Source organism: Squalius cephalus (assembly GCF_949319135.1).
Source record: "Squalius cephalus genome assembly, chromosome: 5".
Lineage (NCBI taxonomy): Eukaryota > Metazoa > Chordata > Actinopteri > Cypriniformes > Leuciscidae > Squalius > Squalius cephalus.
In genome coordinates this window covers 6,049,697-6,074,323 of record NC_137126.1, presented here as the reverse complement: position 1 = coordinate 6,074,323, position 24,627 = coordinate 6,049,697, and the positions used below count along the sequence as shown (strand labels likewise).

Below are 24,627 nucleotides of genomic sequence, written 5' to 3'. Positions count from 1 at the left end.
TTTTACTACCTAGACTATGTTCACAATAGAATAGGCCTGTGGAAAATATGTATTTCAGAATGTGAAATAATATGCTGTACTGTGCATGACAACATTTGCTATCTTACTCTTGTCACATTTTATCAAATGAGCTCACTACAATATGTTACATGTTTAATGCATCCAGTTTTTATCTAAGATATCAAGAAAAAGGACAATTTTGCATTTTTATTCTGATTTTGTCTGTGCAGTCTGATCAAATATTTAAGAAAAGTCTCTTGGCTGATATTGCTTTGGTGGTTCATCCATCGCATTAAAAATGGAAGGCCTTGTCAAAAGGGCATTGCATTGTAAGATATGTAATCCATGTAGTGTGCTTATGTTATATAAGATTATTGAAGATATAATACATCAACATTGCTGGATTATAGTCTGAGCCAATGAGGTCTCCCAAATGAAGCTGAACACCAGGACCAACAGCACCCTATAGGGAGCCGTGGTCAGCTTGTGCTGTTGGTCCTGGTTGGTCCTGGTGTCTTTGGACTATAGTGTTGTGCCCTGGATACTAGGGAACATAAATGGTACAAATCATCTGGGTATATCATATGAACAAAAAATTGCGTGCTATGCACAGCATACATACTGTATACCTTTTTAAAGAGGAGCTATTATGCTTTTTCTCATTTTCTTTAGTATATAATGTTGTTGTTTGAGCATGAAAAAGCTCTGCAAAGTTACAAAGCACAAAGTCACTCCAATGGGAGTTTTTTTCTATATCAGTGAACACTGTTTCTGACCTCCCTGAAACGCCTGGATTGTAGTCTTGAGTTTTCTTCCGTGAACATACACATCAAAATGTTCCTAATTTAAATAATTCCTGGCTAATGCATATGCAAATAAAAGGGGGTTGGTTGAGTTGACTTAGTAGTGTGTTGAAACTTACGGTTATGGTAAGGGGCGTGACATTTCCCAAACACGCTTGAAGCGGTTGACCAATCACAACACACTGGTCCAGCGACCAATCAGAGCACATTGTGCTTTTCAGAAGGAGGGGCTTCATAGAGACAGGAACTAAACAGGGGTGCGTTTCATAAAGCCAACAATGGTTGCAGTTTCTGTCGTTAACAACACAATTCAACGGAAATTGCGACCACAGTTGGCTAACAATGCTTTTAGGAAGCGCACTCCAGAGCATTACTGACAGACTAGTCTCCTGTAGACAGATGTTCAGATTGAGAGCAGAAGGTCTGGACTGATTTTCACAATAATGGACGTATTTTAAAGAGTATAGGCGGTGATCTACACATACTTCACATACTTTTGAAAATCCAGCGTTTAGTTGATCATTGTGTCAGTTTTAAACACGATGGCTTTCTTCTTTCATGTGAGGGATTTTGGTGTCACGACAGCTTTGTTTCCAAGTGGACCGCTAAGGAACACAACACACGTGTCTCCTGGAAATCCTGTAGAATTCATCCAATAAGATGACGACTTTGAAACTCCTGGAGTGTTTCCAATTTCGTACGTCATATGCATCTGACGTTCAGCCAACGGTCTGAGACTGAGACTACTGACAGACTGGGAAGAGATGTACTGCAACAATGTAAAATATGTGAAGAATAATGTGTTTTTTAAGCAACATTTAGGCATGAAACCCTGTACTAATAGACCCCAAAAACAAAATCAAGACTTTGAAAAATTGAATAATTTGGCTTCTTTACAAAAATAAATAAATAGCAGGCAGACTGCTATTTCTTGTGTCAAGAAATGCTGTAATCTCTTGCTGTAATCTCCCTTCAAGACTCCATTATTGGAATATTTTTCTGAGCTTTGCTCCCTTTTAATAGACTGGACAGTATAGGAGAAGAGACAGTAAACAAGGTTAGGAGAGAGAGGAACAGGGCAGGAAAAGGATCTTCAGTCGGGACTCAAACTCAGGTTCTAAACTCAGAATACTAAGTGATGATTATCTTAAACGTTTAATTTAGGTATCAACTTTGTCTTTGGATGTTTATGAATATGTATGTAATGTGCTTGATTGAAGTGTTGTGGATGAATAAGATTGAAACTAATCTTCAAGTCTATGTTGAAGGCATAGTGCACCCAATTCTATTTCTCAATTTCTGAGAACAAAAGTTAATAAAAGTTAATAACATAACTAAGAACTCCATTAAATCTCCTGAGCTATGACGAATAAACCTCTGAGCAAACGTAATTTTCTTTTCATTGTGTGCAAATTATCTTTACTGAAATATATTATATTAAAAAACTTGTTTACTGAGCAAAAGGTTCCTCAAATATGTGCTCGATTTAAAATGTATACTTATATTTTCTGCTTTGGTTGGACATAAAATGACTCAATCCCTGCTGTATGAAGAGTCAGATTTTCACAACTAGAATCTTATTCTGGCTGGTAATATCCTGTCTATTTTTAGAGGAAAAGAGTGTCTAACCAACATGTAAAGTCAGCAAACACAAATCTGAAATCAAATCTTAATCCCACACATCCATATGACGACAGCCTAAACAGAAAAATGACAACTGACGATAACAACCACAGCTGACCCTTTGCTAATCTACACTCCAATGACTAAAAAAACACAGAGAGACTGAATCAGAATTGAGGAGAAACCCACTTCTAGCTAAAATACCCTTGAATTTGGTTACATGTCAAAATAACTTGCGAGATCAAAGTCAACAGTGATTACAAGGTGTTTGGTTTCATTTCTTTGACATGTTCTCTGTGCGTCTTTTCATGGGCTATTGTTAGACATCTATTAAATCTTCACTGACAGCCCAAATTTTGCCTTGTATTAGCCTAGATGTCAGGGCTGGGTTTGGACGGCTATTAGACGTCTTCTAAACGCAAAATTGCTTGCTGGGCTGTGTCCTCTCTGGCAAACCTGTCAATTTTATAAGTGATCCAGCAATAATGTTTTAAATTTGCTCTTTTTCATCTTTACACTGTCATTTGTAACATATGCAAAACTGAAACCATTGGTTGCTCCAACAAGTATGGTAAAGTACTTGTTTGAGGGTATTTAGCTCTATAGCCATTAATTGTAAATGAATACATGCTGTCTCCATTATAGAAGACCGAACGCAATTATAAATTTAGACTGTTTCTTGGCCAGGTGTGTCATTGCATCATTAGCTTCTGCGCCAAACGCTTTAGAGCTGGTTTTATGCGTGACATTTGCATTTGCAGTCTGTTGTTGTTGTTGTCTCTCATCTGTAGATTTAGGGATGACACTTTCACAAGAATGTCGCCTTTCAATTTGTGCGTTTGTCTGGTTGCGTCAGTAAGGTGTGTATTTTATCCAGCAGGAGAACTGCATTTGTATTCAATTCATCATTCTTTGTAAAATGGCAGTGTGTTTAAATCCAGGCCGAACAATCTCAATCCCCTCGCCACATCTCCCTCCCTCTCTCACCCCGTCATCTCTCTCTCCTTTTCCGAACGTGCCCTGCATGAGAAGCGAGGCAGACGATTGAGTCGTAATTTCTCTGCGCCGCTTTCATGCCCTTCTGTTTCATCATGGCACCATTTTTCACTGTTCTTTTCAAATTCCAGCTTCTCTTTTCCACCGACGCTTGCATTTGAGCCGAAACGTTTCATAATCTTCCTCTCAATTCATCTTCATTTGATTCTCTTTTCATTTGTCAGTTCCTGCAAACCACAAACCTGACTTCCTCTAACTCTTTAATCCCAAATCATTCCTTTAGCTGACACAATCCTCTGATAGCCGTGCATGCAAATACAAAAATAAATAAATAAACAAATAAAAAATGCAGTGATAATCTGCTTTCTGAACGCTGATGTCTAATGCCATCAGTGACCTCTGCCACGTCCCTCAGTCTGATCTAATTCTGATGGGCTGAGCAGTTGGAACGGTTGGATTCCAGCGGTTGCACATTATTTTACAGTCCGTGCACTTACATGTACTTACAGTGCACTTACAGTGTACTTACCTAAGAAAGTACAAAGGTAATCTAAGGTAATTGGTTCAGGTTAGGTTTAGGGGTGGGTTCAGGGTTTGTACCTAGTTATTACCCAGTTATTGCAAGCACTATAATAAGTACATACCATGAGGAACAGGACTGTAAAATAAAGTGTACCATTCCAAATGTAAGGTTTAGGGATGTAATGATTCATTTGTTTTCTTGATAAGTCGCTGACGCAACTTCATTCTGTTCACACCAGTTTTGGCTTGGCTGATTTCGTCACCATTACTTTATGAAATGGCTTGCTTCAAGGACAAATGCAATATAGAGGAGGAAACTACAATTATGCACTTGAGCAGAACTTTCACGTTATTCGTCACACATTTAGGGTGCGTTCACACTTGTAGTTCGGTTCTCTTGGTTCTTTTGGTCCGGACCAAAAAGAAAATTATACATTTAGTCCAGGTTCGCCTAGCATTTAACCCAAAGGTACAACAACACAAACAAAACAGCTTTTATGACATTTATTTTGCTCACTGAACATGCAAAACATATGCCGTGTGCTGGACTAAATGCGCTCGTTGTATGTGTGTACATATGATGGTATTTTTACTTAGAACTCACAAAGATCTTAGAAAATGTGTAAAGAAGTCAAAACAGCACCTGGAATTCCTCCATCACACACAAGTGAAGATTTACAGCAAGAAGACACGGTTCTGACGCCTGTTCAGACGAGAAAACCAGCATTCTGTGCTTTTTAGGGTCGCATCTTGTGACATCACATCCTGTTTTTGGTTCGTTTACATGTCTTTAAATTATCAGGAAATTTTAATTCTAAAGTGAACTAATCCTTTAACGTCACCATGAAATTAAAATTGTTATTGTTAATTTTTGTTATGGAATACTGCAGTATTTATTATTAATATTATTATTTTTTAAATACATTTAAAAAAAAAATGATGTGCCCTTGTAATCTTGAATAAAACTCATTATCTTCTCTGATGATGTGTTTACTGGCGTGAGGGCGGGGCAAACTGTCACTCACATGAGATCCACCAATAGCAAACCACAACCATCCAATCATTTCCTGATGGAGAAAAACAAATCTAAATGTTTTCTTGTTTGTAAAGCGGTTTCCCTCAAACAGACGACACAATAGAGAAGAAAAGACTATCACTACATCCATTTCAACTTTGGAGATGCTGGATTGGAACAAAAATTACTGGGTGCACCTTTAAATTCAAATTCATTCTTCATCTGGGTGGTTATCTCAGCAAATATTGAAATTTGCAATTAATTTGTAATAAATGTAATTAATTAATCAGCGTATCGTGTAATGAGTTGGATCTTTTTCATTGGGCCCCCCCCCAACAACTTTATGAAATAGCTTGCAGCGTGGATATGTCTAAAACAGAGGAAACATCACATCTCTAGTTGTTCAGCAGGCTGTGCATTATAATAAGAGGCAATCCAGGACTATAATTTGTTATCGGTTATTAAAAGAGACAGTGGCAATGTTCTTTCTAGCGCAGGCAGCTCTAAGACATGCGCTCTTATCTATTGTCTGTTATGAGGCTCGCTATATGTTCTAGAGAAATCAAAATACAATGCAAACTAATGTGTGCCCAAAGATACAGTATCAATTTATTAAAGTAAAAAGTAGGCCTGCATATGAATACATTTTTTTTTTTTAATAATTGATCGCACATGGCTTCTGTGACTGATCATGATCAATTGCACATAACATATAAATATATGTACAAATTCAAACTGTATCTTATGATAAATTTAAACTTCAATCATCCTATAAAGCTATAATAATAAATGTCTTGGTTACTGTAGCTTTGGTTTATTATTTATGAGAAGTAACTCCAGATGGTGTTCCTCTGTCTTTGTCATCACTCTTTCTGCTCTACTGTTTGAATCAGAAATACTTCTACTAAATGTTATATTTAGTAATTACTTAAATTACAAATTAAAACATTTAGTGTTTGATCCTTTCTCCTGTATATAATGTCAGTATCACAAGTTTCAATAGTTCTATGAAAAACATTATGTCCAAACATATTGCCGCTCTAAGTAAGATGATGCATGGTATAACACTCTGGATTTTAATGCAATTCAGTACAATATAGTATTAGAGGCTTGGAATCTGCTCATAAGCAAAGCCTCAAGAGGTGAAAAAACAGATAATGCATTAAACGCATTAATTATTATTTTTATTGTATGTACCTACATTTCACTGCAGTTTCCAGCTGAAATGAACGCTAGTGGCAGTACAACAGGGGTAGGTTACTGATTAATAAAGCTTATTATTTGTATGGTTACTTTGACCTCAGAACACCTTTATTATTTGCAGATAATAAGTACATTTTGACGTTAGTATCACATAACCAGCTCTATGAAGTAGTAAACTTACTTTGTAGCTCAAGTAGTACAACACTGACTTGAGTCATGATAAGTAAGCTAATTTTATTTACATTTCTTTTGTTAAAAGTATTGGTTAGGTTTAGGGGTTTAGTGTGTGTGTGGTACGTTATTTTCAAATGCGGTAGAGCATTAACCTTCTACGTTTAGTTTTAATTTATCTGTTTCGGTTCAAACTGAACATGCTTTTTGCACCACTTTGAACTTTAAAAGTGTTGTGAAAATTGCAAGAAGCAACATATGACATTTTGTATAAATGTCATCATAGACATGTTTTCCTGGGTTGAATATATTAAGACCCTAAGACCAACATCTCATATTTAACGTTCATTTTCTGTTCTTGCACAGAATTTAATGGGAAAAAATAGTAATTTATCAAAACGTTTCAGTATTAAATATTCATACATCCAGCCACCATGCCACCAGTATTCAACATAAGTACGATATAAGTATATCTTCTGCTTTTTCTGCCATTTAATTAGAGAATTATCTTGGAGAACTCATGCAATGCTGCTTTACAATCTGGCCAAAACAAGATATCTTTGAAAGCAGCCTACAATGTGGAATAATCTTTGTGTTATGTGTCTATGATGCCTAAAAATGCTGTCTACGGAGGCAGCTCACTAGGTTTTGAAATCCGTTCAGTGTACACTAAATATTTTGTCAATATCTGCTTATTTAATATTGACCTTAACCACATACTGTCCAAATCAATTGACTATTCTGGTGGCACAAAAGTAGCCTGAAAACAGGACAACAAAGCTAACGTACTCTTTTAAGTTTGACTTGGACATCAGATCTGTCAATACCAGGATCAGGATAAGCTAGCCGGAGAGAGTGGGATAGAAGGAGATAACATAGAGAGAGCTCTTACTTCTGACACTGAAGCTGAATAGGTGCTGTTTCAACTCTGAGGGAGATCTGGCAGTGAAAGCTAATGGACTCCACATCGACTCACTGGATCTCTGACCTGCTGTTTGACTGTCTGTTGTTTGCCAGACTGTGAGTGTGCTTCTTCTCATTGGGTTGATGTCTGAGAATCAGTGAGATGCAACGGTGTACATCCTGAGCGGTTTTATTCCAGGCGAGTGGCGGTCCATGCAGAAATTTGAGATTCGTAAGGACTATCCAATCAGTAAAAAGTAAAAACCTGCTTGAATCATTTAAATCAGCAATAATAGGCTCACCTTTTTTCAATAAAATGCACCTCAAAATGGAAAAACTATTAGATATCTCACCCACGTTCCTTATGAATTCCAACTAACCAATTGGGTTGCAAGCCGGTACTTCAAATCCTCTTTCACGGCACGCAGGCTCACAAAATATCTGACTTCTCTTCCTCACTCAGAATGAAAAGCCACAAAACTGAGTTATTTGTAATTATGTGCCATTGTTCACTGTCATTGTTCAGTTCTGGCCTTAGGAAAGAAGAGTCCTCAGATGTCCTCACTAATTGAAGTGGAGTCCCTTCTGTTGTGCCGGACCAGTCAAGGAAAAAGCACATTCATCATTTTTTTGTTTAGTCCAAAGGGAGGTTGTTCTGTAGACAAAGCAAAAAGGGAAAATTCAATAATCAGATATAAGCTAGCGTTGCGAACAGTTTTCAGTGATGGCAGCGTTAAAGATACATTACACTGACAGTATAGTCCTGTTGATGTTTTGTATGAAAAGAAATGGGTCATTTGTTAAAGATGGATTGGAAGTGACTGGATTCAAAGAAACCAGGGCTGCGTTTCCCAAAAGCGCAGACCATTGCCACCAATGTTCTCTATGATCAACTTAGCTCACAATGCTTTTGGGAAACACAGCCCAGAACAGTAAAACCTTGTTTAGAAAATCAGATCATTAATCTGCTCTACCAGCTCTAACCAGCCTGACCAATATGAAACATGTCTACCACCATAATCATAATTTAGGGTGTGTTCACACTTTAGGTCGGTTCTCTTGGTTCTTTTGGTCAGAACCAAAAAAGAAAACGATACATTTAGTCCCGATTCGCTTAGTGTTCGCACTGTCATTTTAAACACCAAACCTAAAGATACAAAAAAAAAAAAAGTCTTTTATGACTTATATTTTGTGTATAATGCTGTGTTCTGGGCTAAATTTCACCTTTTCAGGAGTCTCGGTCCACTTGTTTGGTGTGCACCAGGGCTCAGATGGCAGTGTTCACACTTCATCAAATAAACCGAACTAACAGAGAAATCGCACCAGAGAGTTTGTTTTAATCAAACTCAACCCACCAAGTGTGAACACACCCTTAGAAATCATAAGAAACCAGGGGCCCTATTTTAACGATCTGAAACGCAAGTGTCAAGCGCAAAGCGCAAGTAACTTTGTGGGCGGGTCTTGGGCACTGTTGCTATTATACCAGCGGGATAAATGACTCTCATGCCCGGCGCAAATCTAAAAGGGGTTGGTCTGAAGTAGCTTCATTATTCATAGGTGTGGTTTGGGCGTAACGTGAAATAAACCAATCAGAGCGTCATCTCACATTCACTTTAAGAGCAGGCGCACTTGTTCTAAAGCGGATTCCTATTATAACGGCGGATTTGCCAGGCGCACGCGAGGAGCGGTTCACAGCCGTCAGGGTCGTCAGGGACGTTGGGGATGGAGAAACACACCCAAATTAACTTCGGTTAAACAGGCGTATGATAATTTGGGTAAATGTGTAAGCTAGATGTATGCTTTTATAATAATCTATCTATCTATCTATCTATCTATCTATCTATCTATCTATCTATCTATCGTAATAATGTATGATTTGCAAAAATGATAACTGCTGCGTCTGTGTGTAGATGAGAGAATCAAAGTGTATGCGTGTTGTGCACACGCTACATTGATTAAGGCCAAGCATGCGCCCTTAAAATAGCATATGAATAACATGCGCAATGCGCCACTGACTTTAAACTGTTTTTTTTCGGTCAGTGGCGGAATTGTTTTCTAAACCTGTAAAATAGCATGAGGGAACGTTTGCGCCGGAACACGCCTCCTCTTTGCGCTGAACCGCCCCCAGGAGCGCAAATGTATTTCTTAGTTAACCGACGTGCGTCTGTGGAGGGAAAAGTCCGCTGTGCGCGGGTGCAAAATAGGAATGATACATGCGTCGGTGTACAAAGTCAATTGCGCTGGGTGTGAGATAGGGCCCCAGATGTTGCTGATCCTAGGGTTAGTTCTATTTCCCAAATTCTCTATTTACACAGTCTTATAAGTTCTACTGTTTGTCAGTGTAGTCAGTCATTAATCAGTTAATAAGAGGCTAAATTGACAATGACATTGATGCTTCGGTCAGTATGTGTTTGTAGCAAAACATGTTAAGGCCTCCCAGCTAACAATGAACATTCTCAGAACTTTGACTAACATTCTGGCAAGGTTCTCTCAAAGAATTTCAGTAATTCAATCCTGATAAAATTGACTATTTTCCCAAATATGTAAGAGTGCTATGCATTCTGTGCTTTGCTATTTTTTTAGCTAAGCAACATGCTAATAATGTCAAAATCTCCTGCAATAAATTGTGAATCAAGTCTCCTGTGTGGTTCATGTGTGGAAGGCAATCTGTGTGGACCAGGATTGCTGCATATGAAGTTTCAAATCACACATTTTAATTTTAGTTCACATAGGATGCTGCCTACAAGGGAAGTTGTAAATAAAACAAAGATTATTGGAGTATGTTTCACAAGAAATTTCAGTCTTTCTACTTCAAAATGTCACATTTCATTCAATGTCTTATTTGCCGCTTCTTTGTAATTATTTGTGCATTTTACTACCAATTTCGGAGTGAAAATTGTTTTAAAGTCAATTTAAAAAATGTAGTGTATAGGCAGTAGACAGTAAGGCATTGGAACAGAACTACTGTGTATCTGTGTTTGTGTTGCATGCTGATATATCATATTCTGAATAGACAGTGTGAATGTAAATTAAATTACTGCCTGTTTTAGAGTTACTTGTGTTCTCAAGTTTCATCTATATACACCCAACAACAATTCATAACACAGACATACTCTACCAGAATATGCAATGCAGAAAGAATAATTCAACAGCATACAGATATTAATTTAATGCCATTCTTAATTCATTTTTAAAGACTTGAATATTGGCAAGTGATCAGTTACAATGTAAAGAGGGATTGCAAGTGGATGTGTCTCTGGGCCTTTTAGCGACAGACAATTTCAAAGTCCGTCAGTCATTCTTAATACTGACAGTCGTTCTCAATAGAGTTGAAAATCTGCCAATAAAACGTATCCATTCTGCCTGATGCCATAATGCTGAATAGCTATAAAAATGCTAAATTTAATCTACTAAAATTGAATCTTCTGACCTTTATGTAAAATGCGAAGGGTAAGAAAAGCCATCTTAAACCGTACAAAAGAAGAAATACCAATATCCAGAGTGTTTCAGTCTTTCAAAGTCTTCCAAAATAGTTAAAAGGCCCAGAGGAAATAGGTTGCTCTTTTATCTAATGGAGTTCTCAGATATTTTTCTTCTAAATACGTAATTAAATTGTTCATTTAAACGTGTTCCATATTCTTCCTAAAATGTCTTTAGTGAAATAAAAACAGAAACAAATACAAACCAAAGAAAAATCAAATGTTGGCATATACGATGTACATCAGAAAATTCCAAAAGTGTGATACCATGCTTGGAAAAAAAAAAACATGAAAAATGACAAATAGCACATATATAATAAAAGATCATGATAAAGGCATGCAATAAATAAATAAATAAAAAAGAAATAAATTTGTGGGTCTAATCTATATGTACAGGTGCTGGTCATATAATTAGAATATCATCAAAAAGTTGATTTATTTCAGTAATTCCTTTAAAAAAGTGAAACTTGTATATTACAGTATATAGACTCATTACATGCAAAGTGAGATATCTCAATCCTTTATTTGTTATAATTTTGATGATTATAGCTTACAGCTTGTGAAAACCACAAAATCAAAATCTCAGAAAATTAGAATATTACATGAAATCACACAGTAATTACACAGTAATCCCATGGTCATTGAAGCAGGTTTTGGTTCTTTTGGCAGTGTGGGCAGGTGCAAATCCTGCTGGAAAATGAAGGAAGCATGAAGTGCTCTGAAAATGTCCTGGTAGACGGCTGCGTTGACTCTGAAGGTCCCAGAGTCTGGAGGAAGAATGGAGAGGCACACAATCCAAGATGCTTGAAGTCCAGTGTGAAGTTTCCACAGTCTGTGTTGGTTTGGGGAGCCATGTCATCGGCTGGTGTTGGTCCACTGTGCTGTCCACTCAACGCAGCCGTCTACCAGGACATTTCCAGAGCACTTCATGCTTCCTTCAGCAGACAAGCTTTATGGAGATGCTTCCTTCATTTTCCAGCAGGATTTGCACCTGCCCACACTGCCAAAAGAACCAAAACCTGGTTCAATGACTATGGGATTACTGTGTAATTACTGTGTGATTTCATGTAATATTCTAATATTTTGAGATTTTGATTTTGTGGTTTTCACAAGCTGTAAGCCATAATCATCAAAATTATAACAAATAAAGGCTTGAGATATCTCACTTTGCATGTAATGAGTCTATATAATATACAAGTTTCACTGTTTTAACGGAATTACTGAAATAAATCAACTTTTTGATGATATTCTAAGTATATGACCAGCACCTGTATATATTTTCCTGTTAACACAAGGATCTGGAAAAATTCAGTCAGGATCCCTGGTAATAGAGTTTTCAAATGAATGAGCAGAAATTTTAGTCATGATAATGTTTTGAGTTCAGGCTAAATTATTCGGTGTCTTGGCAAATCAGAGCAGTTTGTGACATTGACATTGCTGAGAACTCTTCTGAAACTCAAGAGACAAGTGTGAGATTACTAGAAGTCTTTTTTCTCTTTCTCTTTTTTTCAGGAGACTTAAGCAAAAGCGTTTAGCCAATGCATTTAATCTCACTGCTGTCTAGTAGAAACAATTAAGATAATAATCATCTCATTATTTCATCATTTCATTATTTTTTCTTTCCATTGGGGAATTTTGCCCTTCAACAGTGTATAGACAGAACATTGTGGTTAACTATAATCTGTGATCTGCAGTGAATTTGTAGGTAACTTTGCCTCAGCAAATAAGTCATATTTATCTAATAAATAACAAATAACACATAACACATTTATCTATGAGAAACTGATCCATGCATGGTGTACTCATGACAGTTAGATAGTTAATACATGTCTAAACCAGTTATACCATCAGAACTGAAATGAAGCTTCAGTTCTGTTGCATTGAGAGCAGAGGTGATAGAAACTAGCATTTTAATTTATACAGAACTCTGCCTGTGATCTCAACAATTTGCATCCAGGACATTTGGATTTCACATCTGGATATTATTTCACACTATTTCAAGTGAAAACAAAAATAATTATTTCCAGAAAATGAAGCCTATTTTAAGACCGCTAACAACGTGATGCTCTGCGATGTTATTTTCGTGACATTTAAGCAAATGTTCCACCGGAATTTTTAATTAGGATTTTGTTTTTCTTTTAAGCTTGTTTGTTCTCATTGATGATTCTCATTAGGTTTTATTACAGTAGTACAGTAATAAAAATTCATACAGGCTGAACAAAATAATATTTTCAATTAAAATTAGCATATTGAAGGCAGTACAGTAATTACCACCATGATATATGTATTTCTTTAATATTACATTACAGCATTATAGTAATGAGAATTCAGGGAATGGGTTTAAATGTCATGAAAATAATGCCACAAGGAAAAAAAAAGTTAAGGGTTCTAGTCTTCATTTTTTACTCTCTCTATCCTTTCTCGCTCCCTCTCTCTCTCTCTCTCTCTCTCTCTGTGTGTGTGTGTGTGTGTGTGTGTGTGTGTGTGTGTGTGTGTGTGTCAAAATCACTAATTGATGTTTTTGAAAATGCACAAATTTGGAATATATTATACAGTTAGTACAGTATAAAAAAATCATTATGTCTATGGAAAGATTACAGGTTATTATTACTATCCTTGTGAGAACGTTTGATCCCCATAATTTAGGGAATACCTGAACCACAGACACACACACACACACACACACACACACACACACACACACACACACACACACACACACACACACACACACACACCAGTGCGTCAATTCTCAATTATCATTTAGAGAGGGATGAGAAAATGAACCGAAATGATGAAGACTGAGTGGGAGATGTGAACTCTGAATACATTGGAGGCTGGAATTACTGTCAGGTGGAGGAACGTTTGAATTAATTGGACACAGAACTCATATACTGACAAGAAACAGTGCAGAAACCAGAGAGAACCTGTTTCACAGTGTGTGCGTGCGTGTTGAAACCATAAAACAAAAATGTGAGAGCAGTAGAGCGGTAATAAACCTCCAGCTTTATGTGTACAGTAGATACGGCTCTTGATGTGTGAATGCGGAGCTGTTCTCAAACAGGGCTTCTAATGAGCAGTAAAATGTGAAGAGAGGCATGTATGCAGCGTTTATTACACTCCCTTATTATTAAAACAATCTCTCTTTTTCTTCTCCTAATAGCCATAGCCAATCGGGCTCGAATCTTTGAATCATATTCTCAACTCACAGCTTAAAAGCTGCCCGGGTCGAAGGACAGACATGCTTATTAAAAGCACATTAATTGCATAAACATCTACTCCAAAGAGTATTCAAGAAAGGTCACTTTTCAGCCCGATAATCAAAAAGAAAGAAATTAAAAATTAAAATTTGCTTAGGGCTGTTAAGTTAACACAGTTAATGTATTTATTAAATTTGACATTGCTTAATTCTAAAGAATAATCATAAGTAAATATTTTAAATATTTATTTAAACATATTACAAATATTTAGCAGCTAATTTTGCACAAAGAAAAATGAAGCTAATATAAGGACCATTTTTCATATATTTTTTCATGACAGTAAAGCACATTTACAGTCAACATAAAATCAAAATCTACCCTTTATGCTGCTGTTCTGGTCTTATTGTGAATAATTCATAAATGCTCCAAGTAAATAGAAATTTGCCTCTGAGATATTTCAAAATGTAATTTGTTGATTTGTCTCTGACTTTTTAGCTAACGTCACAAATCCCTCCTCTAACAATAAGTACTATTTTGTTACACTAAATTTAAGTCATGGTGATGTCTGTATGATAATTAAACAAGCTTTGTTTGTTTTATGCAATATACAACTTATTCTAAATTCCGTGTCAATAATTCCATACAAATTCCAAGAAAAAGGCATTTCTTCATGAGATTCACCCGCACAGACGCACACACACACACACACTGCTGTTACAGGAATGCAGTGTGATATTAATTAGCCGTGGGAGTAACAGAAAGTGCAGTAACCTGAAATGATTGGACGCCACACACATAAACACATACAGGGTGACGTGACCGGACTCTTAATGCACTGAGGCATAATAGTCATTCAGAGCGAGATCTGAGGAGAACAGCGCAGAGATGAGACACCACACTTCTGTTTAAATAGCTCTGCTCAAGCACCTCCACAGCGACACGTGCCAAATGACCATATCAGACCCAATAAAAGGAACACACAGACGGGAGGGAGGACGCTTGGATTCATCGTCTGTGAGTTCTCTTTCTATTCCATTTCTCTTTATTCCCTTTGTTAATAATTCATTTTGAGCCTTATTTCTGAGTTCTGTCTGTCTCTCTTCTTTAGAGATGCTGGAGGACACGAGCTTCGGTGTGACTCTTTTAGGGAACAGAGAACGGAGAAGAGAAAAAAGGTCAAAGGCAATATGAAAAGAAAGTCAAAAAAGGAAAGCGTTAAAGAATACGAGGGCTTTTCATGATCCCATTATTTCTGAATGAAAAAGAAAAATAGGTAGAAAGAAAATTGTGGGTGGTAGTTCTGTTGGAAAGAAAAAAACACAAATGAGATGCTTTAAAGGTGGAGTGTGTCATTTTTTTGATGTGTATAATTTGTTCTTTCTCCAATCCCATTTTAATATGCAGATGCAGCTAGAATGAAGCCATTCGTAGGATGATTCCCATGAAACATGTAAACACTGAAGCCCTGAGGCTCAGACTGTGCGGATTTGCAATCAAATGTCAGAGATCTCAATATGAACTCAAATATTTCTCATCAAATTCTTTTAGCATGGCAGTGCTGTTAAGGAGCAAACTGGTTGGTCATAAAGACATGTTACGTGTGATCACTGAATAACAATAATAATAATAGTTGCAACTAACAACTGACTGAATGCTTTCGTTCACCTAATAAGTAACAGGCAAGTAACTAAAGACTGTTTAGCATTTAGCAATTCAAGGTGCAACAAACCTCATTCTTTTCCTTTACCTCACATTTTCAAAGGCCGCTACTGTTTGGATGCTGTTTTCGTCTTAGTTTCATTTTCATGCTTTTAGTTTGTTATTTTCAGTCACATGTGTTTCCTTTGTTCAAGTTTCCAGCCACTTTTCAGTTGTCATGGTGATTCATTTGATCTGCACAGGTGTTTTTCATTTCCCTCATTTACCATAGCCTAGAAATCTAGACGCACCCTAGCAGCGGCAAATTTTATTTTGCAGCCAGTGTCGTCTAGCAACTCTCTGAGCTGGAAAAACCAAACTCTAGTCAGGCCAATCACATCGTGTATCGAGTCGGTGGGCGGGCTTAACATAATGACGGCAGAGTTGTGACGGTTCCGCGTGAATTCCCTGCTACTTGAAAACAAAGAAGAGCTGCTGCTGCCGGCGAACAGCGGTCTTTCCAGTCGAGACTCTGGAGGACTTGGAGTTAAGCTTTTCTTTGAGAAAAGAACAAAGAACGGCACTGAAGTCATTCTTAAAAAAGGAAGATGTGTTCGGAGTTTTGCCGACCGGATACGCCAAACGTTTAATCGATCAACTAGCTCCGCTGTTGGGAAAACGCTCTGGTTGGTTGTAGCGCTGTCCTATTGCGTGCAGAGGGAATTTGAAAGACAAGCGTTTATCCCGCCCTCGGATTGAGCCCTGACAATGGTGTGTTCCCAGACCCAACATCTTGATGTGGGTCTGGCTTGTCAGGCTACATTTACCATGTATTTACCGGTATGTTGCAGTCTTTTCAGTTCTCAGTTGTCTGGTACTGTTTGTGGTTGACACAACTGTCTCACATTTGGCTGTCTACTTCAAACATCCCAAGTCTCCCGGAAGTTCCGGGAGTCTCCCGCATATTGATAGCGGCTCCCTGATGCCCGCAAATGAGTTAAAATCTCCCGGAATCTAGAGCGAGCGAGCAAGAGCGCGCATGGGAGACAGAGACTGTGCTCCAAACCGTGTAGCGCGCGCACGGCAGAGAGGGAGCGAGAGCGAGAGACCTTGCGCGTGTGTGCCTCATGAAGCGCATGTAAGCTAGAGAGCATCCTGATTGGCCTGTTTCGGTAAATCAACCAATCAATTGTCACTGTGGGCGGGCTTTTATCTCTTCTCCCGAACCGCAAATTAATCAGTTCAGTGTATCTAGAAACAGGAGCGCCATGACAGAGGAAGAGTGCCACAAAAAACGAAAGTATAAGACACATTTTACGCCAGACTACACGAAAGTGTATCCCTGTCTTATAAGAGTAAAACATAATGACAGTCCTGCACGCTGTACAGTTTGTAACAGTGACTTCAGCATTGCCCATGGCGGGTTAAATGATTGTAAAAGACATGTTGAGGTGAGTTCAACAAGTTTCATTTCATGTGCATATTATTCAGGCCGGCTAGTTGCAAAGGCTACATGAAAACAACAAACTCCTGTTTAAAGTTCCAATGGAATATAAATAAAAGCAGTTTACATAAATAGTACAAGCAGCTTATATAAATAGTCAAAGTAATCTACATATTTTAACATAATTAACAAGTAATTGCATGGGCCTCCCTGAAATGACTTTTTGCAGGTTGGGATGTCTGCTACTTTGAGTTTTTTAATAAACCTTGTTTTATATTTATAATCATCACCATCGTCGTCTTCCTTGGACGTACGTGACAGCTACTTGCTACTCTTTGTCCATCTCTTTAAATTAGTTGCACATATACCTCAAAAACAAATCTCAAATGTGGTGATGATCAACAAACTCTGAAAAAATTAAGTTGGTAAAGCAATGATAATCTTCTAAAAATAGTTGCTGCAATGCATGCTGGGAACTTACATGATATTGTGAAGCCTAACATTTTTGTTCAGATTACTCAATTTGGAAAGTTGGGACAACTTCTGGACATGTTTTGAACAAATACTTGAGTAAGGTCAACAAAACCACTTTTATTTTGTTTAGAGAAATCGTGTTCAGTTCACACAAAATAATCACTGCTCAAGCTACCTTTTTTTACATTTGTCAGAAGAACTTTTTGCAGGTGGGTTTTTTTTTTTTTTACAGTGATACTACTAGGATGTGATACTTTACTAGGATCTTTTGGGTGATTGTTCAGTAGTTAATCGTTGACTTGTGTCAAAAAGCCTACCTCTAAGAGTCTATGGGATTTTGTTCTTTATCATTCTCTGAGAAGAACAGCACACCTCTCCTGAGTAAGAAGCATGGTTTGAGGTTCATGTATGAAGCATAAACAGTGAATTACATGCCAGAATTTAATACTCAGGGTTAGAGTTTAAAGGGGACCCATTATGCCCCTTTTTAATAGTCTCAGGTCAAAGTTTCAGCTCAAAATACCCCACAGATCATTAATTGTACCATGTTGTAAATGCCCAATTGAGTGGAAGGAAAAACATGCTGTTTTCGTGGGGGGACCCCTACCCCTAAACCTTCCCATCACAGAAAACTTTCTGCAGTTTTACATTTTCAAAAAACATCACTTAGTATGATTTATAAGCTATTTTACTCATGGGGACAAAAAAATGTCCCCACACGGTCAAATATTTGTTCCCCACAATGTGGGATTTACCAGGACCACACACACACATTCTTGTACATCTATCTTTATGAGGACATTCATTGACACAATGCAATCTCTAGCCGCTTACCCTAACCTTACCCATCACATCTAGTGCCTAACCCAAACCCCTACCCTAAACCGACCCTTAACCTCATTATAACCTTATCCCTAAAACCAAGTCTTGCCCCTCAAACAGGCCTTTAAAGGGCTCTCAGAAAGTGAGGACCGGCCAAAATGTCCTCACTTTACTCTCTTTGTCCTCACTCCAATGGTATAAAACTCAAACTGGTTCTCACAAAGATAGTTGTACAAGTACACACACACAGACACACATACACACACACACACACACTGCACATAGACATCATTTATTCATCATTTGGTCTCTACATCATATGAAATATCTGGACCACACACACACACACACACACACACACACACACACATTTTCATCATGTTTCAATGCTTTCCAGCATTTTCATGTCGGATCTTTCCAACACACACTGTTAAAAAAACACTCAGCTTAATCAAACCCCCTCTAACATCCACCTTCAAAAAAAAAAAAAAAAAAAAAAAAAGACCCCCACACACTCTCACTCCACTGCACACACTGCCAGCTATCACTTCCCAGTGGAAATGATGAGGTGGCTAGAAATAAACAGGCAATTTAAGTGCTGGACACTTCAGTGATCCATCTTAACACACACACGTACACAATTTAAAGTGTGAGATTTGCCCCACTCTCTCAAACACACACACACACACACACACATTTGCTGTCAAGGTGGGAATCGAGCAAGGTCAGTGCATCAGTGGAAAAGAGATGAAAGAGGAATAGAATGAGTGAACATGTTAAAGATCGCTGAAGTTCCAGTCGAGTTGCTCTGAATTACAGAACACAATCATGTTCTAGAAGCTGACAAAAACCATCAGTTAAGGCCACAAAAATCTCATAAAGTTCTATGGCTAATCTATTTTTCAGATTTATTGTGAATTTATTAAATCATCCTATTTTTCTTTCACATATTGTGTGCTATGACAGATCATATTCACCTTCAAATGTAAAAAGGACAAATTATATGCTCAAATAATACAAAATGTAATTAATTAAGTTCAATTTATGAAAACAACCAAAATAAAACTCAACAAATAAAATATAAAAAGCTTAAACGTATTTTATTTCAGCTACTTGCAAAGGCAACATTTCTAATTTAAAAGAACTAAAAATAAATATATAATACAATAAAATAAAACTGTAAAAACTGTGTAGAGATATAAAAAATGAAAAAACACAAATTAAAATGAAAAGTAGAAACTCTATTTTTGAATTATTAACAAAAACAAACAGTACATCAATGATACTATTTTTTAGCTGTAACAAAACAATGTATTATAAAAAGTATGGTATGGATTAAATAATATGTATCTATATCTTGTCAAATAAATAGAAATATGAGTAATAAGAAATAATAGCCTGTTTACAGAAACTATACAAAGATACACATTTGAGTTATTTATCATATAAACAAACAGGAAACAAACAAGCAAACTGAAATATTACAAAAATATTTATATATATATATATATATATATATATATATATATATATATACATATGCATTAAACTAAAAGAGAACAACATTAATACTTCAGTGTATTATGTTCTCCATTTTGCCCTTAGGACAGATTCATTTTTTTTTTTTTCTGTTCTCTCTGTATATGAAGCCATAAAATCAATCTCATATATAATGAGATAATCTCAAATACAGTTTTAGTTTAAAATGTTAATGTATTAAATAAAAACATATTTATTTTACAGGGTTAGTTTAACCAAAAAGAAAATGCCTGCAGCCTTGTGTGGTTTGAAACATTTAATTTACTTCCATCACAAATAAGAACCAAAAAGATATCTGCGTATTGTTCTTCTTATATAAAATTCTCACATACTGTAGGCCTATCATCTCTTCCTTGTACTGAAAAGAGCAGCCTGGACAATTTTACTACATATATCTATTTTTGTTTCAAGGGAACAAAATCAAATAGGTTTTAATTGTCAAGATAGACAACCTTGCTTCCATCCAAAGTTGTGAATTTAACTTACAGTATGCGCAAACTTTCGCACAGCACATTTGTGATCAGAGCACTTTTTCATCCAATTTGTTCAAGAGAATTGTTCAAGCTCTTCCAGCAAACTGACGCAAAATATCTGTAATAAAAATGGAACATCAAAAACCGTACATCATAAATGACTTGCGCCTCAGAGCACACAGACCCAACACAATAAAACGCTTTTTGTTGTCTTGCGTTCGGAGGCGGATGCCTGGTGTTCGGGAACGCATTAATGAGAGACACTTCTGAGAGGCCTTTATACCCAACCATTCTGATGACAGACTTTGACTCATTTCAGAACGACCAAATGAACATTTGAGATGCTGTGCAATGAAACTGATCCACTGGTGAGTCCAGTTATCCAATCACATCCTCTGTTGAGGCAAAGTCATGCGAGTTTTTTCTTGCGCATCAAGGGATTTATTCGTTGAATGCATTTCCAAAATGTGCATTTTATGTGCATCTTGGCGTTTTCACATGCAATGTCCCAAAATTTGCATTACAGTTTTTTACGATTGCTATGACAGATTTTTCAATACTTTTAACAATTTTCCAAAACTCTTAACACAGTTAGCACTACATCCGTCTGTGTAAGCTATACTATTAACACATTTCTTGTTGCTTTAACACAAAATGCATACAATTAACACAAATTTAAAATGCTTGAACTTCTTTTACACACAAGCTCAAACAAGAACAAAACAATGGATTTTTACTGCCAAATTTACCAATGCTTTAACTCTGTATGTCAGAACAGATAACACCATGTTCTAAACCTAACCTTACAGGTACAGGTCAAGGTAAACAGCTGTTTATACTGTGAATTGAAACACAAATATATCCCCTGTATTTTATTCTATTGTTACTGAGAAACAGCTGATTGAATTATGCAAAAATATAAATCACAGCTGATTCCCATCTAGGAAACACACTCAGGTGTTGAGGTTCTTTCAGTCGCACGACCATATGGTTTACTGTAACCGTACATTCTGTAAAGCACTCTGAGATGGGTCTTTTTTTATTGAATTTCTGCAGCAAAAGTCCTAAACCCAACAAAACAAAAATGTAGAGAGGCTTCAAAAGAAACCAGTGCAAAACACAATCTATGATCAATACAATATACAATATACTGTCTGTTGTATAAGGGCATACCTGACACATATACAATAATGCAGTTTCTGTAATTCCATCTGATGTTAGTGTTTTTATGACAATGTGCTATGATTGACTAAATTTTTCTGTTGGACGAGAACATATGTTAGTGTTTTGAAAAATGATTTGATTTTGAGACATGTTTGCAGTGTTTTGGTAGACATAGTATTGTTGCTAGTGTATTATTGTATTTTGAAAATTAGTGTTGGAGTTTATTTTACAATGTGTGATTTTGAGCATGAAATGAACTGTTTTGCCAATTGTGTGTTGTAGGTGTGTTGGTGCGTTAAGAGTTTAGGAAATTTGTTAAAAGTATTGAAAAAATTGTCATAGCGATTGTAAAAAACTGCAAACAGTCGGATGGAAACATAGCTAATAACGAGATGTTTGAGTGAAATAACCAGGGCTTGACATTCACTTTTTTGCTCACCGGCCACCATGGCTAGTGGTTTTCCAAAGTTACAAGCCACTCACCATTTTCACTGGCCACAATTTTGACATCGATACCATGGGCGAAAACTGTCATATAGATATTTTTAATATTATCTCATAATTGGCAGCAGGAATATTAGGCTGCTGTAACTTTAAAGGGGTGGTTGATTATGATTTCACTTTTCTAACTTTATCTAGTGTGTAATGTTGCTGTTTGAGCATAAACAACATCTACAAAGTTATGACGCTCAAAGTTCAAAGCAATGGGAGATATTTTCTTTTAAAGAAATTATTTTTTAAGGACTACAACAAACGGCTGGTAGGGACTACACAACATTCCTCCCGGATTAGTGACATCACTAACGCTAAAATTTACATAAACCCCGCCCCCGGAACACGATTTATAGATTATCAAGACAGAATATGCTAATCAATGACTAGAAGATAACTACACATAAGCTACATAAATTCATCAACTAACCATTCAGAAACGTCCTGTTGCTTCTACATGTTGTCACTTCTTCTTGAGTCTCTCCATCATTGTCTGAATCCGGTTTGAACATAAAAGGATAAAAGTTTTTGAAATTTTCATATCAGTGTGAATGCAAGCTGTTGAAGCTCCACCCTCTGTGCCGGGAGCAGCAGCTCATTTGCATTTAAAGGGCCAGACACAAAACGAGGCATTTTTGCTCACCCTCAAAAAATGACAATTTTAACATGCTATATAAAAATATCTGTGGGGTATTTTGAGCTAAAACTTCACATACACACTCTGGGGACATCAGAGATTTATTTTACATCTTGTGAAAAGGGCATTATACCACCCCTTTAAGACCTGATGCACAGATCTATTATACTGTTGCACATGTGTTTTCCTCCTCAACTGTTTACGTTCACTTAAAACATAACTGACTGTGTTTACGTGAATACTCACCAAGACCGGCATTTTGACATTATTTTGTGCGTATTCGGCTGTTTAGAAAGAACTCAATTTAGTACTGAGAGGTGGCTTTATCTACGCACACTTTGGGTGTTTGAGCACAAAATCTGTGGGAATGAGTAAAATTATGCGTAATCCCGCGCTGGAATTCATGCCCTGTAGCAATATTCACCCGGAGCAGATGAAACGAGTGAGTGAAGGGAGGCGGGTTTGTCTGTCGGAGAGATAAGAGCGTGAGAAAGCGCGGCTGGTATCGTGAGTCTATTCTCTGCAAAATGAGTATTGGAAGCGTTTCAGATATTTCAGTATCAATATTGAAAAATCTATATTTTTGAGAACACTACATTGCACTTAGTTCTTTTTTTTTTCAGATGCCTTGTTAAAAAGACTACAATTGTGGAAATAACCCTTTGAATGCATAATACATATGATAGTGTAACTACTTTATCTAACTGTGTGAAATGAAAACTACTGCTTCACCTCACGATAGAATGCGTTTAATGTAGGGTTTCATTCCCTTGTAGACCCACTGCCACAGGCAAAAATATTAAACAATATAAACTCCATTCACCGTGTAACGTATTTAAGACGTATTACAACTATTATCTATGTATGAGACCCTATACACTAACACACACAGCCTGATCAATAACTGAAGAAGCGTGAGAAACTCGGCAATCTAAGCAGCAGTCTAATGGCATGACAGATCCAATCAATGAAGCGGATGGAGGTAGGTGTGTGTGTGTGTGTGTGTGTGTGTGTGTGTGTGTGTGTGTGTGTGTGTGTGTGTGTGTGTGTACTGAGAGCGCTTATAACCCTTTTCAATCTGCGACTGCTCCTTAAAATGTGTAGACACTCTCAGACTGACAGCTTCCGCTAGTGTAGAGCCCTCACTTCTCTTCCCGATGAATGTGTGTGTGTGAGTGTGTTCTGTAATGACAGATCTAGAAGAGCAGACCTAATCAAGCCTTGCTTCACTATGCACCGCGCCACTCGACGAGTAGAACCGAATGGTGCAATAGTTGCTATGTGCAAATGTCCTCAGATTGCCAGAGAAAGCCAGCTAGCATTAGTTCGGCGCTCAGACTCGCAGCGTGAATATTAAATGACTGCAGGTGTGGTTGGTTTTGGAGTGGAATGGAAGCTGGGCTTAATAATAAACTGATTAGTTTAATAGTGGTGCTTGCTAGGCAGAGTCATTATTACTCTTTTTCAAATTCAGGGTTAGGGAACAAACCCCTTACCTAAATTATTCCATTTCTGATATGTCGTCTTCCTGCTTCATTTGAGTTACAATCATGTGGCTTGTTGAGGAGAGGTGTGGTATTTTTATTTTTTTTATTTTTTTCAGATGTCAATCACTTGGCCAAAGAAAACGAGATTAGATTAAATCAGTTATATCAACGGATCAGAATATCAAAGAGACTGCTTTTCCTTAGGCTAGTTAGCAGCCACTCAGATCACCCAAGCAAAAACTAAGTACACCCTAGCAACCGCATAGCAATGCCCTGGCAACCGTTCAGGACTGCTGGAGAGATGGAGAAATGGGGGTTTGTGACATCATCAGCTAAATGTAAATGCACAAAACCTCCAGGACTTATATGATTTGTTTAAAAGTAATGCATTTATGCTGCAGTGCAGCAGCACACTGTAACACTGCAAGTACCATTTTCATAATCAGTTTCCCCCCACCCCCTATATATAATATCTATATATCATCGCTGTTGGCTGGAAACCTCGTTTCTCCATATTCTGTCAATTTTCTTTTTTCTTTTTT

At 37.1% G+C, this 24,627-nt stretch overlaps 1 protein-coding gene across 1 annotated transcript in view; it reads right to left on the bottom strand.

The window, feature by feature from the left end:
* Positions 1-24,627, bottom strand: part of flrt1a (fibronectin leucine rich transmembrane protein 1a) — a 71,876-nt gene that overhangs the window by 14,116 nt on the left and 33,133 nt on the right. Inside the window, exon 2 of the mRNA XM_079872326.1 lies at positions 7,226-7,891. The gene's annotated coding sequence lies outside the window, so the exon portion shown is untranslated. The remainder of the gene's footprint in view (positions 1-7,225; positions 7,892-24,627) is intronic.